General features: G+C 36.2%; 1 pseudogene; it reads left to right on the top strand.

The window, feature by feature from the left end:
- The first annotated feature begins 4,266 nt into the window (after window positions 1-4,266).
- On the top strand, window positions 4,267-11,944 carry LOC148026973 (triacylglycerol lipase OBL1-like; annotated as a pseudogene).
- The last annotated feature ends 5,275 nt before the right edge of the window (window positions 11,945-17,219 follow it).

The following is a 17,219-nucleotide window of genomic DNA, read 5'->3' as shown; positions in this document are numbered from 1 at the left end:
AGAAAGATGTGATAGAAGGATTTGCCATTCTTTTTCTAGCCACACCCTTTTGAGGTCCCGATGTATCCATCCTTGATTTATCTATTTTTACATAAACAAACCATATAAATAAATATTACATTTTGATGATACATATAAACACTTCAACTAGAACTCATGCTCAATAATAAGAGAACTTTGTAACTATGTATCTAGAAAGCAAATATATGTGCATATAGGTGAATCCACAAGAAACTAAAGAGTCTCAATCCCAAGCTCAAAATCCAAAAGCATTTGTACATAATGTGAGCTACAATATGAAGCCATAACTATAACCATTGAATCATGAGGATTATCAAAGGGGAAATGTATCACTTGCCCAAGGTATGGGCAAAGAAAACATTGAACCAAGATTCCCAAACTAGAAATCATAAGCCTAGAATACTTGATAGAGAATGAGATATTTCCATCTATGAATAAAATAAGGGGATAGCTTAGATACCTTGGATCTATTATTAGAAAAATATATCATAAGAATCCTTAACATAGCATGGACCTATATCAGAGTCTTGGTCTTATGCAAGGCACTTAGATTAATTTTGGTTCAAATCTTGAAAAACATATACCTAATGCATTACCTTTTTATTTCCACCAAAGCGTATAGTAGAAGTATTACATTCGAAGGATACATGTAAGCAATTCCAAATAGATTTCATACATAGAAGAAGAGAATGAGATATTCCCACATATTAATACCATAGAAGAGGGTAGTTTAGTTGCCTTAGGTCCATTATTACATAAAGATGTTGTAAAAATATCCTTAAGATAGTGTGGACCTATACCAAAGCCTCGGTCTTATGAAAGGGACTATGTCTAAATTAGGTTTTGAAGTAAGTAAAGGATGTGTCACATAATTATTTGTATCAAATTTTGTATAAACATTGTAGAATAGATATTATACAATACAATAAGAGAATGAACTATAAATTTGTACTTGAAATCTGATAACTGACAATCAACGTCGTAGATGAATTCACAAGTAACTCTCAAGCTGTTCGAGTCTTGAATCCCAAGCTCAAATGCAATAGTATCTATAGAAAATGCATCACTTAATTATTTCCATTAAATCCTAATTTATTTATGATAATGCATCACAAGACACTAGCTTCCAAGTTTACCTTTGATTCATAAGTTTGATGCTGCAACCAACTTGCATTTCAAATTGTGCATATGGCAGGTCCTCAAGATCTTGCTTCTTTCCTCTAAATGTTGCACCCTGCATTCCAATTTTCCATTGAAGAATAAGTGAAGAAAATAGTTAAAATAATAGAAAAAACTAGTGAATTTTTTTTTAAACTTTAGAATATGATTAACAATAATTGCAGTAGGTGGAGTTGTTAGTAGTTACCCACCCAATAGAAAGGCGCCAAAGGTTAGTAGATAACAGGTCGGTGGTGGCTATTTTGAATCCTAACAATTGTAGTAGCAGCGGCGGCCGTTTTGAGCTGATGGTGGCGGTAGTTTTAGGTGACAACATGCTAGAGTGGCAACTGGTGAGTCTTCACCTGCGGGTAAAGAACTAAAAGGTTCACATATTTAAAAATAAAAAATACGAGCAAGCTCAACTTTAGTAAAATTAAATTGTAACTACTAATAGTTATAATTTAACTTAACCTTACATTCTAACTTCTAGCCTTAAAGCTTTACATACATATATACATACATACATATATACGTACATACATACATACATACATATATACATATATATATACATACATATATATATACATATATATATACATATCATATTCATTTTTATTTCGAGAGTGACCTAAGAAAAATGAAAGGTAAAATCCATAACATGGCATGTCGAATGACATGGCAAATTCAGGCCTTCGCGAGAGGAGTTCTTTTCATAGGCGGCTCTAAAGTGTGATGTACTCCCTCCTTGCCCAAAAGATCATGTGCAGTTGCCTTGAGCCGCCCTGCAGGGGCACGGAAATATGGGGCAGCCTCCATCATCGTGTTTGGCAATACGAGTACGACCCCTTGTCTTACTTACACATTTTAGCCTTGTCATCACTCCACTTCACAATCTCCACTCTTTTAACATCTCGGATGCCAAGTAACCCCCTTTGGCTTTTATATGGTACCTAACAGGGTTGCAAAAATGTGCCACATGCCCTTTACTTGCTAAGGGACCCCCTTCGCACTCCTTTAATTTGAGACAGTTGCCCTATTATCTTCTATCCACCATAGGTCCATACAAAGGACCGTTACACAATAGTTTGGATGGTTGGGAACAACAAGGTCGTTTAGATGATGTGGCAAACTTTTGTTGGAAGAAAAAAACAATCGCAAAGAAAAGAGTTGTCTGACCCAAACGCCTCGCCCATGGCACCAATGCACGGATAGTTGAACTAATCGACAATTGAACAAGTGGTCTCACAAGCAATTGGCAAGCTTCTAGCCCATGTGCCAATCGACTTTACATGTTGAGAGATAAAGCCTTATTGACATAATATCGTTCAATCTACTAGTGTGAAACCACCACAACCCATTTTCTCAAGGAAGGAATTGTCCATGCAGGTCTATTTGAATCCAACCTAAAGGCCTTGTTTATTTTCTTCCAATAAGACTTATGTAAATGAAGAATAGGTAATTGACATTTAAACTAAGGCAAGATACATTAAGCCACTTCAAGGTTGCTTGCTATAGACAATGGAGGATTTTTGTAATCCTTCACCTTATATAGGAACTTACCAATGGTCTACACAATCCTCTAATTGATATCGATACCTAGATCAACTTAGCATCATATATACCTTGAACAAACTTGAACAATTTCACCACCCCCATGATAAACATCTAAGTGATTTAGTCATAATTTGTATTTATGTCCCTTCTCACTAAAGTAAAGTTTTGTTTACTAACCATGTCAAGATCAAAGATGCTATTCCCCTTAAGGGGAGAAGGCTTATCTAGGCCCAAGATAGCACTCATTCAATAAATGGTAACAACCACATCTAAAAGCTCTTCCAATCTTTTACAATATTTTGAATCCCTTGTGCATTTCTAACCAACAATAATGACCAAAGGGACCTAAATACATAGAGTATTTTGAATCCCTTGTGTGTTCCTAACCAATAATAACAACCAAAGGGACCTAAATACATCAGGTACCCATTAGCTGCATATTCCATAGAAACCATCATTTTCCTCTATTGTTTACCATTTAAATCATTGCAACAAAGTTTTTCTCCAAGCATCTCCAATGTGATACATTTGGCTTTTAATTGGACCTTTAGACATTTAGAGTGCAAAGCTTCTTGAACTTGAATACAATCCTCGACCCCTTATAGGATATTAGCGATAGTAACTAGTAGGGTAAATGGTAAGAGCACACAAAATTGCACTTTTGAAGTCAGCAACCCTAGTTGACATGCTTCTTCTATCTAGTAAGGTTTAGTAGTATCTATGGAATATGTCTATTCCATTATGTCGTTCCTCTCTTCTAGTGTTATATGTGTGCAATCACTAGTTTTATGCACTTGGGATACCTAGTTTTCGTATGTGGTTGTAAGAAACCGATCAAAGTTACTTGTCAAGGAATGTTGAAGCGTAGCCGTGGACCCTTGTTCTGTTGTATGTTAGTGTGAGAGATTGGTGGGGCAATGTGTATGAGTTGTGTGCTTCTAGAAAACATTCAACTTTAATCACAAGAAGGTTGAACTTATGAGACTTGGTAAGGTCGGCACGCCTAAGGATTGCCTTTGCTTGACCGGGTCGGTCTCACGTGGGGGTTCACCTTAGTTGCGTGTCTCCAAATTCGAGATAGACCCACGCTCATAATCATTATGCGAATACGTGAACATGTGCATGCCCTGTCTTTTTGGTGGGGCATAAGCCCAATAGACTTCATCCATTGCAGATGATGTTGGCCTACAGAAAATTTGACATTTTCCAGCTTCTAATTAGAACACGGCGGCCTTTCCTTCCATGGTTTTGTACCTACTGGGTCAAATTCTGCTGCAGGCTCAGAAAGCCCATATACTTCCTGCTAGATAGTATGATTAACGACAGGGATAAGCCAATGATTCTGCAAAGCCAGATTGCTTGATCGATCGGACGTTGCAAGAAAGAATTTGTTTATCAGCTCTCAGAAATCTTTGAAGAGATCAATCATCAACTCAAAATCACACGGTTGCTCTAAGCCGTCAGGTGGGGATTATAAGCTTGGATTAAGCTATCCAAACTAGCTACTTGATATCAGTACTGGAGGCAATGGAGGAACATGGATTTGGACATTATGATCGGGACAGTGATGCCCCGGAGCAGCATGAGGGCCACAATACGTTATGGTGTCATTATGTGTTTGATGTAGAGATTACCTCATTGGATTCCATACCAATATCAGCTGCTAAACTAGCAGAAATGCTCTCTAATATTAATTCCTAATCTGACAGAAACACTGTTATCTGACTGTCGCTCCCTGTTGTTTTGGAAGATATCATATGGTTTCCTCCGAAGGACTCACCATCATACTACTCCGCCATTGGTTGGTTGGATCCAAGGGTGGATCTCATAGATGCGACAGCAAAGTTCAAGGAATTCAATTCAAAGATGTTCATTGACCTGTGTATCATGGCATCTAAGTTGGCATACGAGTCAGAAGCTGTACAGAAAGATGTTTTGACTAATCGATGGAATGTAAGCAATCTTAGCATCATATGATGCAACATACAAAATCACTCTCAGGCATTTGAACGTCAATCAGATAAAACTGTACAGTGTAGCCATCTGAAATTTTAAGTTGTGTGTGTATGAAGTCCCATATTGTTGTGATGAGTAAGTTTGGTGTATTCATATGCGAGTCTGATCAGGATCAAATTTTGTGTGCATGCAGATGTGTTTCCAAAAATTTTACAGCTGCTGGAACGGTATAACATCTCATCCCAGGAATCTTATAATTCAAGCCAATTCTTGTTTACTAACTGGAACTGCAGTAACAGGTTTAGGAATTGTAACATTGTTGTGCAGAACTTTTCATGTATCACAGCTGGCATAGTAATATGTATATGCAGATTATGTGTTAGTGGCATGCAGTCTTATATATCACATTGACTGTCATAGTAATATGTTTATGGAGTTAATGTATCACAACTTTGGATGTACTATGTTGGTCATAAACTTCGCTGATTTTTCTGAGCCTGCTGAATTTCCAGACTATGCACAACGTAATACAACACAAGCCTTCACATTCTCAGACAAGCCTGAGGATGCAGAGTTCGTGGTTTTGGCGTTTCGAGGCACCGAGCCATTCAATACGGATGACTGGAGCACAGACTTTGATTTTTCTTGGTACGAGGTTGCTCCAGAGTTGGGTAGGATTCACATGGGCTTCCTGGAGGCACTTGGGCTTGTGAACAGGAAGAAGGAACCGTCATTGGTAAAATTCACAGAAAACTGCATGAAGAGCCACACATGGGTGAATCAGAAGCTCCCAGGCATCCAATCACCATTGACAGGCCTTGACTTCAATGATAGTCTACTGCATGTTGAAACACCCACAATGCACTTTGTCAATGATAGCAGGCAAGATGTATCTGTCGCCACGACACCGACGTTTCACGACTGCTGCAATATAGCCTTTGATATGATCAGCGGAGAACTCGGATATTTGCTGCAGCAGCATCCAAAAGCAAAGCTTGTGATTACAGGGCACAGTTTAGGAGGGGCATTGGCAGTGGTGTTTGCAGGTCTCTTGATGTTCAAGGAAAACAAGCAAAAGGAGGAGAATGGCATGCTGCACAGGCTTTCTGCTATTCACACTTTTGGGCAGCCGCGGGTGGGTGACGGCCAGTCCTTTGCCAACTTCATGAACAGAAGCATGGCAGCCTGGAGTGTTGCCAACTTGATCGTTGTATGGCAGTCCTCGACCCTGCCAACAGTCCTAGTATCGTGCCACAATAGAGCCACATTAATGTCATTAGTGCCCTCGAGAAGACGGCTTAAGTGGCTTATTGCACCATACTGCCAATGACTTCAGCGGCGTCCAAGAAAATACATATTTGGCAACCATGCAGTGACTGAATTGCGGAGGTCATTCAGAAGGTCTGTTAATACTGCTCATCTTCTCTCATTTCTTCTTGCCCCCGCATCCAGGCCCTCTATAGTCTTCTCACCACAATATCGTTGGTAATGTTCGAGCACGGCGACTTTGGCTAGCACCTTTTTGGGTATGCCTTGAAGGTCTTCTCATCCACCTACAAGGAGATTACATACGAGGCACGTTGGCTAGGAAGGTCGAATTATCCAGCATCTTCTTGTGTATACCCCACTAGATGGAGGAGGAGGAAGGAGTGTCACTCGGTTGAACCTCTCCGTCCCTTGGTTGTGTGCAATCTGCAAGGCATAACGGAAAAATGGGATGGGCATCACAAATCCCTCTTGCATTTCCTTGTCAAAGGCCTTGTGATCATGAACAGAAGCATGGCAGCCTGGATAGTGTACTGCAATGATATTGTGCCTAGGATTCCCTTTGACAATACAATATTTGGGTTTAAGCATTGCGGGCACTGTTGCTACTACTTTGACAGCTTCTACCGAGAATGGGTATCTCCTCCATCTTCTTTTCATTTTGTCTAAATTTGAGACTCACCTTGATCATCGCTTCTGTGTGGCCTTTCCTTAGGTTCTGCCACCTTTGGGATTTTATGCTTAGAATCGTGTCACACATTTATTCACTACTTGTATTTGAAAGTAAAGGTGATTATAATTTTAGTAAGTCGGAGAGGCAAAGGGCATGCCACACAATGAAACCTCGACTTGTGCCGGGTTCACATTACAGCAATGGAAGTTTTATCAACCTAGATGTAGATCTACCATGGGTGTTCCTACTCACAGTGGAAGTGCATGGAAATAGAGACTTGAATCAATTGAATTTTATTAATTCACTTGTTTTTTCAAGTTTAATCACGTCAGGATATCATGCATGTCCTATTTGCGGTCCCTCTCTAGTTTCCTCTAGGCGGGCATGTTTAAAGAAGGTTATCTACAACAATCATCATCGATTTCTTCCTATTGACCATCCCAAATACGTTCTCCCTACTAGTGGAATGACTCCACAATCTCTAACCATTCGAGATTGGAAGGAGAGATGGATTAATGCTGACAGCCACCCTCGACTCGGCATGAGTCGGTAAGAAGTGCATTTCTCTCGATTGACTTTAAAGTATTTAGCATGATGAATTGTTTACATAATATATTGTTTGTTTGTTAGGTTCTCTATATTTTTTCGTCTTCCGTACTGGTCTGAACTCAAGATCAATCACATGTTGGACCCCATGCACATATTCAAAAATGTTGTATCTACATTATGGGATCACTTGATAGGGGCTCGTGATTCAGTTAATGTAAGGGAGGATTTACGTAACATTGGTCGCATGAGACGAGCCTGGCCACGCATTGGACCCAAAGGAAAGATTGAGCTACCCCATGCACCTTGGATGTTGTCAAAGAACGAGGAAAAAATAGTGAAGGAACAAATATATAGCTTTCGAACACCCACAGGATGTATGAGATGTCTCAAGGGAGCCTTCATAAAGAAAAAGAAAAGAGGTGTGGAGCAACTATCTGGTTTGAAGTCCCACGGTTGGTACAAAATGATTCAAGTAAGGGTATCTCTAACCATGAATATAGTAATTGGTGGAGTAACTATGTGTAAAATTTGGGGTATGATGACTTTTTTCTCAACTAATCATTTGATCTATGAATATTGTTTACATTCAGTTCGTACTTCCTACTAGCATATCCCATTGTGTATCCAAAGATGTACGTGATATCATTTATAAGATGGGAGAGCTTGTGAGGTGTCTATACATTGTATTTTTTCATTATATATCTTTGAATTTCTACACAAAAATAAACAATTCTCAAATACATCTTGACAGATACGTGAGCTCGAAGGAAATTGATCCAAACACATTGCAAGATGCTCGAGTATTATCTGTTGAGGTGGTTTGTTTGGTGGAGGAAATTTTTCCTCGATCCATTTTGACTACTCAATTACATTTACTTGTACATTTGATTGATGAGATCGCACTTTGTGGGGCAGTTCATGTAAGGTGGATGTTTTTTCTTGAGCGCTTCATGAAAACCTTGAAAGATTTTGTGAGGCAAAACGCACGACCTGAGGGAAGCATGGCTGAGGATTGGTTAGTGCAATCATCCCTTGTTTATATCTCTGAATATCTTGCTGAAGTGGATCCCTCTCAACCACGACTATGGAAAGATGATGAAGACTTGAGGATGACCTCTATAGTACCTCAAGGATAAGGAATGAGTATTTTGCTAACAAAAGAAGAACTTAGTAAGTTAAATAGTTTTTGTGTGCTCAATAGTGATGTAATGAGTAAATGGGTGACACTATATAATGAAGCAAGGGCAAGAAGAAAAAGCGAAAGACAAGAATTTTGCACTAGATATGGACATAATGTCTCATTTCTAGATCATCTAAATGCGCTCCCACGTCATATTGATATAGATTGGTTACATGAGGAAATGGAGAGAATGGAAAAAGAGGAGGAAATTAAGATATCTCAAGAAGAGTGGGAATACGCACGAGGTTGCTTGTCAAAGGTGAGACATACTATCAATTAATTTGTTTCTATAAGTTTTATTTTATATAAATAATTGACATGTTTGATCTTTTATCTTTTACTACTAGTGCACATTATTCAATGCACTTTGGTGTGAGGTAAACATCTTCGAACTCAACGTATAGATGGAAAGAGAAATACCCAAGATTGTGGTGTCCTTGCTCACTTCGAGGATGCCAATGGTACCATGGAAGGTTATTGTGGCTTGATCCAAGATATTCTGAAGCTTGACTTCAGACGATTCTTTATATATGTACTGGATGTGAAGTGGTTTAAAGAAGTGGTAACAAATGGTGAGCATTGCACAATCAGACGTCATCCAAGTGGTTTTGTAATCATTGACTCTACAAAATTTCACCAAAACAAGAATGACACATTAGTACTGCCTCAACAATGCGAGCATGTATATATGCAAAGGCTAATTTTTTTATATGTATACATGTGATACATATACACAATATAATAAGTACTTAAGTTTTTTGCTTTTGTTTTTCAAATACAAGTTGTGTATCATCCAATGGTAAACAATAACCGATGGTGGTATGTCATCCCTATATCTAATCATTCAAAACTAATATATTGTAATATTACCAACATGGAGATAGCAGATGATAATCCAACAATTAATGATGATGTGCATTATGACATCATTATGGATGATATGCGTGATATAGTACAAGATGAACCTCCCGAGGATGTTCAAGGAAACGCAGAAGAAGACAATAATGTGATTGTCGATGATATTGATGAAGTTATTGAGCAATATAGCAACACATCTGATAGTGGGATAGACTTATTTGTTTCGTTACCTCTTGGTAACATAGACCTAGAAGTAGATAGTTTAGCAAGGGCTGATCTCATTGAAGATGAGATGGATCATTCACTGTAACGTACTTAATTTGCTTATTGATTCAATGTGTATTCCTAATTCTATGCTTTTTATCATGCGCACACGTGCATACTCAAGAATCAATAGTCAATTTTAAAGCTAAATTGAATTTTCCTTAATAAAAAGGAAGTATCTTTTATCATCTTCAAGTACGTAGAGAAATTACGAGATACATATTGCAATGCTTGCTACTAATTGTAAGGTTTCTGTCGCTTGCCGCTAATTACTTATATCAGGCTTGTCAACTGGAGGAATTGCCATTCATTAGAGAGCAATGAAAAAGTAATTATTGACTCTATTTTTTTAATTCAATGATTCAATGTGTATTCTTAATTCTATGGTTTTTATCATGCGCACATGTGCATGCTCAAGAATCAATTTCAAGTGGTTAAATAATTATTAACTTTGGTTTTTTAATTATGTGAATTGCTAATTTTAGGTGGTTAAATAATTGTGCGTCTGCTGGCGCATCTATATTAGCGTCTATTTGCGCGGATATATAGACGCAAAATTCGCGTCTATTTACACGCACTTATAGACGCTCTGATAGATGCGCCCGACTTTGCGTGTCTAACATGTGCATCTATGCCTCGTTTCTGTTGTAGTGCAACCAAAATTTTCTTTCGAGGGTGTGAGTCCAGTAGAAGATTTGTACACACATTTGGATGACATTCCTTTCATTTTTCCTTCTGTCGCTCAATGTGAACCCAACCTTATTGACATTTGAAATGTTCGGCATGTCTACATGTGGGTGCACTCTTAGAAATGATAGAATCACTTATTATGGACTAAGCAAACAATAAACTATTTAGAAAACACCATTGGACTTTTGTGCTTGAATAGAATCATTTAGGGACACCAAGCAAACAATGAACTAGTTACAACTTGTCATCAAATTTTCAAGAAAGAGAACCATTTTCAAATATTATTAGGACTTTTAGCATTGACTGTTGCTTCTAGATTGATGTTTATGGTGCATTCAATTGAAGACCCTCACAACATCCTATCAATGCTACTAATCTTGAATCTCAAGTGTTAGGGCTATCAAATGGGGAGTCAAGTTATTACTTGATCCTTTGGATTTGAAAAGGCATGTTTTGGAAAAAATCACTTATTGACATGGGATAGTTCCTAGTAGTAGCTAGATGTGGGCTCATACCTAATGTCTAAGAAGAGATGGTAGGAAATGCACATGGTAATCTAGACTAACTCTTACTTTTGAAACCAAACTTAAATTCATCCAATATGGATTGTAAACTAAAATGGCTCTTTTGGAATTTAAAAGTAGGTATCTTATTCTTTAATGCTCCAAGTTGAAATAAACATGTCACATTGGGCACTTTTGTGAAAAGGATTAGCATTCTTGTGACATTAATTATGTATGTGTGCCTTGGTGTTCATAGGTCAAACCAAAAATTACCTACCGTGTTATGTATTGATTTGTAGATCTCGAAGATAACAATTGAAAGATACACATCTCTAAGAACATTTGAGTGTAATTATTAAAATTTTACTAGGATCCCATTTTTTATTTCTAGTACTACTAAAGGTAGAAGATTTGTGCCACCATGCTTTCAACCTTGAAGGTGAGGTTTGGGGTAGTATAACTACTTTTTTATGAATTTCTCACTTCATGTTTTGCTAGGCCAAAGTATTGGTCAATTGTTTATCATCATGGTAGGTGCATCAACAATGGAGCTTTAAGATGATCTTAGGGGGTGATGGGACACAATGTTCATCTATACTAAGTGCCACATAACACATAACAAAATAATACTCTACTAAGAACAATGTTATATGTTAAATTTGTTCTACTTGGATATTTTCATCAATATATAAGTATATTTATCTTATGAATGATTAGGTGACAAAAAATTACTATTTTGTAAAAGAAGTTGATTTTGCAAGCCATCGTTAAGAGTTGCTTTATTTTAGATAATTTATATAAAAATAGGAGTTGCTTTATTTCAGATAATTTATATAAAAATACTTACAAGTGCTCTTTTTTCTTCATACAAATTACGTCACTCTTATTACATGATAATGTCGCATAGTTTTGAATGCATTCTTAAAATTAATACATTTGTGTGCTTCATAACCATTTAACAAGACTTTTCACATCATCCTTTGACTTGTTCGCTATTGATGATATTGTAGGCAATGCAGTCAAAACCAAATAAGAACTACTTCTCTCCATTCTTTGTGGTCGTAATGTGGCTCAATGCAATTTGGGAATTTTGGAAAGGCCTTATACTATTGAGGATGTTTTACGGCGATGGATTCCATGAAACAACATTTTCGACTATAACAAGGTTGATTGGTCTCATTGCCAGGGCTTTCAAATCATAGTCCTACTAACTATGTGAATGCTATTAGATTAGGCCCACAAGTTCTTAGTGATATTATAAGATGATGGTTTTGTTGTTAAATGGATACATGTGTGCAATGAAATAAGATACAACTTATAGCCTTTCTTAAATAGGAGGTCCTCAAAAGGGATATAAGAAATACACTTCTTTGAGCCCATAGTCCCACATGATATACTTACATATTCTTAAGTGAACCTCATGATGAGGCATCACTTTATTATATGGAAACAATGATTTGCAAGTGAAATGGTAAGATTATTTGTATACTTGAATGAGAATCCATGCACTTCCATTGGAGATAGGATTATCTAGTGTTTGGTGAAACTCTAAAGTGGTGGATTATTTTTGTGTGAATTAAAGCCTAATCTTGTATAAATAAATAGATTATGTTGTAGAACTAGTTCATGCATGAGAGGACTATTACCTAACAAAGATAAAGAGAAATTTGATCATGGATCATTAATCAATTTCATTTTTATTCACACAAAAATATTGAGTTTCAAGTATGAGATCTTGAATGCAAATCATTTCTTTTTTGTTTGTTACAAGAAAAATTTTCAAACTTGTTCTACTAAAGATTTTGATTCTCAGGTACTTATCCTTGAGAAACACTTGAAATTATTTGTCTACAAAAAAGAAACTAGTGATTTCTTCATGTTACTGTCTGAAAATCTTAATAAGGACTCTAGATTAACTTTTTGGTGCTAGAATGATCAAGATGTGTGGCACAATTGGGTTGTTCAAAGTAGAGTTGAGAGAAATTGATGTATGCATATTGCAATTTGAGAATATGTGTTTTAGATCCTATTAGTCTTGCATCATTGAGGTAATAATAAAGAGTTTATATTTTATTGATCTTGTATGCTTATTAAATAGTCAAGATTCTAGATTTTGATATGCAAAAAATAAAAAATAGGATTCTAAGATCATAGTCAAGTCTTGAGCAATAGAAGAGTCTACTAGTTATAGATCTATTAGTGTCATTACGTTTGCGATCAAGATCTAGAGTTGACATATGTTTTTGACATTACAAATCCAAGAAATTTGATTATTTAATTTTTTTATTATAACAACAAGTATTATCATTTATCTTTTAAATATATATAGTTCAAAGGTTAATGGGAGTAACCTAATTCAAAAACTTGATGTGATCGTTAGAATTAAAGTCTTATTATTTGAATGGATTTGTGTGATAAAAAATACTATTTAATAAAAATTTTGATGTAGCAAGCATTGGAATCTTACTTTAGGAAAAGCATAAACTGAATAGGTATCTATGGGAGATTCCCTTCCAGATTGAGTTCTAATAATTCATATTATATTGGTTGAATCTATTTGAAATAGCTTGCGCGTTTTTATAGTCTGCAAGGCATAGGTTCAATTCTCTAGCTTTTTATCTTTACGCTTATTCTCAATCTGTAGTCCATAGGCTGCAACGTCTATAGTGACATATGTATTCCATGCATAAAAATTCTCTGAAATCTTCTTCGTTTCTCCCTTTCCAAAGTTAAATGTTACAATAAATAGACTTGTCTCACTAGCACAGATATTTCTATCCTTCCAAAAAATTAGATTTTCTTCATAACATCTCTATAGGCTTCATAGTCCCTGTATCATAGTCATAATTATCACATCATACACATCTGCAAACAAATTTACTACTAAGAAAAGTCTACAAAGGACAAGATCTCCTGAGATCTTTCAATTTGGCCTATTTTATTTGTAGATCTTTATAGCATGCTTGGTCAAGCTGCTTTCTCATTGGCATGTTTTCTTTTTTGGGTTTTTAATATCGGTTAAGTCACCTATCAGTCAGCTAGCGTCAGTAATTCGAGTTCTCACTTCTCACAAGATTACTCCAATTGAGGCAGACTTGCATTGCACTTGGTTCAAAGAGAATGGGAGATGAAGGAGAGTGTAGCACATCAATCCTTCTACTTGTAAAGAAAATTCCCATTCCAACCCCCTAAAAAAATACAAGTTGGGTTTTTTCTAACATGTAATGGCCATTTGTTTGCTTATTTGCTAACGTAATTTTTATGAGAAAAGCTCTCGGGCTAACTGAGACCACCCGACTATAGGTCTGGACCTTGTCAAGGGTCCATCCATCCACTTCTCTCAATAGAGTATTTTGAATTCCCTAATTACCTACCACTTTAGGTTTGACATATAAAGATAGCTTCTTCAATTATCTTCTAGCACTGGTTCGTTACACATCTCTATTTCACGACACAAAAACAATGTAAAGCAATTCTTTCTCAATTAGAGTTCCTTTAAGAAAAATGTCTTTTTACAATGTTTCCTGTTGTAAAATAATTAAGTTGTCTTGCTACGAAACTCCTGACTGGACATAATATCATCCTGAATGTATTATTCTCACTAAGTTCAGTCCCTAGACTAGTATCGAGACTTCCATAATACTATCTGGGTTTGAAGGTGAATTAATAGTTCGTAAGAGTCTAAGGAATTTGTGACTAGAGCCCCTTGGTATTCTCATCTCCTCCTACCAACTAGAATTTCCTACGATAGGACATTTTGTGTCATCATCTATCCATATACTGACGTGAAAATAAAACCCCTTGGAGTAGGTTTTATTCACGCTCACTTTAGGGAGGTCTAGCACCATTAGGGAACACTACCTCAGTTGGGTGTTCTGTGCCCATCGGAATACTACCTCAGTTACGAGAATCTGTACCCAATTACCCATGTTTTATTTTGATAATTTAAGAAAAATCAAAATCTAACTTACAACCACAAACAACTTACTTCAAATGTATTATACACAACAATTTTTAACGAATTTACTTACAAGACAAACCCTTTTCAATATTAAGGCTAGACTTAGTGTAAGTGGAAATATCTTCCAATAATCCTCTCAGATTACTCTTCCCCTTGGGATCTAGCCCAAGATAAAATTTAACAAGAGTTTATTTTCCCAAAACTTCCATATTTGAGAGTTCGGACAACCCATCAGTCCTTCCAAAACACCTTTAAGCAACTCTCGTGATAAAACTTTTTTCTTTTTTCTTAACGGAATTTTGTAAGTCCTTATCTCGTGATAATTCACTAGATTCAAAACCCTTGGATATTTTATTATGAAAAGTATTCTAATAATTTCATCTCAAGATTTCTCAAAGAACAGTGTTCGTATTTATTGATATGAGGTTCCATCAGTTTAATACAAAATGGATTCAAAATTTTAACTTCTTAAAAATTTTCTTATTACAAAAATAACAGTCCTTGAATCTAGTTCTTAGTAAAACCTATTTGATGCAATAAAATCGTAAATTCTTTCGGGTAGTGCAGTAACTTCCCTACACCCTATTCCTAGTACATCTTGTATAATCCAATTTAATCTTTGGAATTTGCGATTAAGAATTTTTTATTTATTAAATTTTTTCTATGCATGAAATTATATAAAAAAGTCCTACTCTTACAGATGTAATTTTTCTTTACGAGCCCATGACATGATGTTTGAATATTATTTTAATATTTAAAATAATAGTCAAACATAGCACTTGGGGATATACGACGAGTGCTTGGTATTCGCAACTTTGTTTGTAATTCTGATATACTTGCCATTCCATTTGCAGTGGTTACACCTGCAACATCATTGACAACTACCGCTTCTACGGCCTTCGTAATTTTCTTCTTCAGGGCCATGGTCTTCGATCAAGAAATTGCAGAGAAGACTTCAATAATAGAGCTATGGGTCATCTTGATTGCATCGTTAGAGATTTCTATAATAGGAATTGAGAAGAAATCGAGTAGATTCTTGATTCTATAAGGAAATGAAGGTAGAAGAGATGGGATTTGATCAAAGCATCCTCCTTATTTTCCCAATAAGAATTGCTCTCCTCTTGCCTCTCTCTCTCTTGCTCTTCTCGCTTGGTTCGAGAAGAGTCTTTCCTCTTGATTCATGCCGATATCTCTATGGCTATTCATGTTCCATATTTATAATTAAATTGAAGGGAGGGGGATCTCATGAGTTGTGGCCAAGAAGAGGAGTTCTTTATGGAGAGTATCTTGCCAATCCAGTGGGAAGCTTTCGACATGCAATATGATGTTGCCGATCTATTCTTTGAGGTCCAAAGAGGTTGCTAGAGATGCCATGACTAATTCGTCAAGCTTTGGGGTCATCTTGCTTCAATATGAGCCTCTTGTAGGAGTATCTTGTTGAGATTGAGAAGGGAGATCTCAAACTTTTTCTCTGTCTTTTAGTTTTCCAAATTGAGAGGGGAGAATATGATGGTGATGATTTGCCAAAAAGGGAGGGGAGGGGGCGGCGCAATAATCAGTCAACGTCTCCTTCTCTATTAAGCTTTTAAAAAAAGCTTTAGCTTTTTTCTTTTCTATGGCTTTAGTATTAAATGCATTTGGTCTACTCCATACTTACTAGCCACAATCGTCGTACACATGGCAATTCTCATGTAGAGATATTTGCATATGTATTGATCTCGGTGTGGGGGTATGAGATAAAGACTATTTTATGCGAGACATTGCTTTTGATAGTCTAAGTTCTTCAAACTTAATGTACAAGAATTTGGGAAAGTCGAAACATCACAATCTCTCACATTCTTTACAAGCTCATCCATGACTTCATCCTTTATTGGTGTTGAAGTAGGTGTAAGAGGTTGTGGGACCTAAGTAAAGGCTCAAGCCATGCAGGGGTAGCCATAGTCTAGAGGCCAATTTCCTTAGCTTATATATGAGTTGTATATAAACATGCATAATGTTTTTCAAACTTCATTATCATAAATAAAGTTGACAAAGGCATTTAATGGCATTGGGATTGTGATTGTGATATTGACAAACAACTTATCACATCAACTTGTACACATATGTGATATCATTACATATCTTTCATTTGAAAGGCTCACTTGTTTCTAATTTTGAGAATAGCCCATTCTATGCTCTCTAGACCTGGGAGTGAAGGAGGATCTAGAGATCTATATCCTATGACACTTGAGAATGCTACATAATATTTTTTGTGAAAAAATTCACAAATATTGACCAACAACCTATTTAATATAATGTCATAAAATTATTAGCAATAGAACCATGAAATGTGTAAGAATATCCAATAATTATTTCAATAGATTCACCACTCTTTGAGATTTGAAGGATGTATATCTATAATTATGGATATTAGAATATTTAGAAAATTACTCAAATATATAATCCAATATAAAGTCTTATTGATAAAACTTAACATACAATTAATTATTCTTTGGTGCATGCCAATGGGTCCATTTTGTAAATCTAGTTCCCAATGTGTAAGTGCATGTGCTATAAGCACTTCCTTGATTGTTGTTCTTG

The sequence above is a fragment of the Lygodium microphyllum genome, chromosome 13 (assembly GCF_053477565.2).
Source record: "Lygodium microphyllum isolate KBCC chromosome 13, Lygodium_microphyllum_v1.1.10, whole genome shotgun sequence".
NCBI lineage: Eukaryota > Viridiplantae > Streptophyta > Polypodiopsida > Schizaeales > Lygodiaceae > Lygodium > Lygodium microphyllum.
Note: the sequence above shows the minus strand (reverse complement) of the source record. Positions and strands in the feature narration are given on the sequence as shown.